Source organism: Ixodes scapularis, unplaced genomic scaffold, assembly GCF_016920785.2.
Source record: "Ixodes scapularis isolate PalLabHiFi unplaced genomic scaffold, ASM1692078v2 PGA_scaffold0__279_contigs__length_252992795, whole genome shotgun sequence".
Classification (NCBI taxonomy): Eukaryota; Metazoa; Arthropoda; class Arachnida; order Ixodida; family Ixodidae; genus Ixodes; species Ixodes scapularis.
The window spans coordinates 196,505,319-196,507,916 of NW_024609835.1; the positions used below are offsets into that span (position 1 = coordinate 196,505,319).

Below are 2,598 nucleotides of genomic sequence, written 5' to 3' on the forward strand. Positions count from 1 at the left end.
TTCCCCGGAATGGAATTGGAATGGAATGGGGGTGAACATTCCGCAACACTGGTATCAGCTTGGAGGACGTCCTTCATGTCGACGCGTCGGCGCATCAGAACGAGGCAGCGACGGTTTACAACGTGGTAAACGAGTTCCCCGAGCTCTCTCAGCCAGTACTCGCGGAAAACAAAGGGCCTCCGGTTCGTGTCGATATTGACCCAGCCACCGCACCCAAGTTGTTCAAGGCTCGCCAGATATTTCTGGCTCTTCTGCCCAAGAAGAGGACGATGCAAGAGTTAAAAGAAGCGCTTGGGAGTGCCGATGAAGACGTGGAGGATCAGAAAGATCAGAACAAGCGGCGATTGCGGATAACCTCAGAAATACTGGGTGAAATCAAGGAAGCGGAACCGCCGGGGTGGCACAGAACAAATCCGACGGCGACACCGCTTCTTAAAACTCGCCAAAGCCCTAAGAAAATTTGGGCGAGACTGCCAGTTTCAGAATATTTATGAAGTCTGGCACGAGTGACGACAACTCATCGGAAGAGTCCGAAACGTCGAACGCAGACGAAACAAAGAACGTGAAAGAGTTGTCGGACATGGAGAGGCTTGCCCATGTTGCTTCAAGAGAGGACAATGGCCCAATAAACTGGGGCTTTAGCAATCCGGACTCAACAATCCTCTCCTCCGCGGCTGTGTCAGTCAGCACATCTACATACAAGGACCATCGAGGTATCGGCACGGTCATCGAGACGGTCGAGTCGACTCTTGCAACTCCGAGCCCGGAAGAGCTAAGTTAACAGTATGCGGAAAAGCAGAAGACAGAATAGAACCCAGGGGACGCTACAGATTCAAGTCACAAGACTGCAACTCAACCAGAACCCGATATACCAGCCCGGCCTGGTGCCAAAGCAGAACATTCCGGGGCTGGTGGAATCCTGAATGGAGTCAGTGTATTAAAAAAGGCTATCAAGGCTACTGGTTCCATGGTGCTGAGCAAGTCCCGATACGCTGGAAATGATCGGCCAGAAGACGATTGACATATTGACTGAGAGCGATCCCGGCCTCTGCTAAAAGTGGTCAATATTCGATTGGAAAGCAAGCCTGTCAGAGATGCTGAGCGATGCCACGGAGAAGGCGGAGAAGGAATTTCAGAGCCACGAGAGCAAGAAAGCACGGGACTCCGTCAATTACAGCTGGCTTTTCGACGAGTACAAAGGTTTGGTACATCCGGAAGCGCAGGAAATGCTGTGCATCGTATAACGCACCACCGTTCAGTAACTGCTGCAGACCACCGCCGAGGACGGCAAAGCTGAGCTGGGCGCCTTGCTGGACAAGCTGTAGAGAACATGCGAGTGTCTTCCTGCCGCAGACGACACCCTGACGACAAATTCGGGCGACAAATTCGGTCAGCAATGGATCAGCTAGGCCTAATTCAACAACCGGCAAATACCGTGCCCCAGGAAACATATTTTCAAGTCGATGATCGTAAATCCGTACACCACTGTATGCAAGGAAGCCCCGTATTTACCATGAACTTAAGCACAAGCGGAAGCCGCTGACTTCAAGAAACGATTTTATGCCAGTTGGGACCTGTGTCTTATCAGTTACAGCTTGAATATGGACATGTTTGACGGCGATACATTGATCTCATCCGAAGCAGCAAATACGAGATGCCAAACCCACTCCGAAGGGCAGTGGCGACGTGTCGGTCTATACTGAAGACTTTGCGCCCAATTCAAATAACGCGAAACTTGCAACTGACCAATGTAATGCACCGGCTATGGATGCAAAAGCCGAGCAAAACGACATGCCATGTCGAGTGCGGAACAGCACTGTAAAAAAAAAGTTATGTAAAAAAAAAAACAGAAATTGTCTGGCAGCTGGCCTGCCAGAAACTTTCTGTAAAGCTCTGTTTTCTGTTTTTAAACTTTTTTGTTATTTAACACACTTTTTCTGTTTCTAACTAACAGATAATTTCTGTAAAATTACAAGCTCTGTGAAACTCCTTTCACGGAACTTGTGATTTTACAGACACTATCTGTTACTGGGAAGCAGAAAAAAGTATGTTAAATAACAGAAAAATTAAAACAGAAAACAAAGCTTTACAGACATTTTCTGGCAGGCCAGCTGCCAGACAATTTCTGTTTTTTTACAACTCTCAAATCTTAGAAAAAACGGTTAAAGTGCAGGCGAGCTGGCGTAAGTTATACTTGGTTAAAACCTGAGACTAGTTTGAAAAACGGAAACTCGTGAAGGAGGAAGAAAAAGGGACAGACAACGTCTTAAAACGGAGACGTTGTCTGTCCCTTTTTCTTCCTCCTTCACGAGTTTCCGTTTTTCAAACCACGGTCTCAGATTTCAGTCATCATGTATAACCAAATCTTAGCACAGAAACTTTCTCTAAAATTACAAGCTCTGTTAAACCAATTCCAGAAATATAACAACACAAACAGTTTATGTAAAATAAGAGTGTTCTATCAAATCAGGTACGGAGAAATACGAGTGGTAATAATCCCTATAAAATTACAAGTGTTGTGAGATCAATGACTGTGGAAGCCCACCTCACTGCTGATATATTGCAGCGCGACAGCTGTGTTGCTAGGCCTAAAAGCTG

At 46.8% G+C, this 2,598-nt stretch overlaps 1 pseudogene; it reads left to right on the top strand.

Annotated features, from left to right (window-relative positions):
- Positions 1–269: 269 nt before the first annotated feature.
- LOC120842884 lies at positions 270–1,409 on the top strand (annotated as a pseudogene).
- The last annotated feature ends 1,189 nt before the right edge of the window (positions 1,410–2,598 follow it).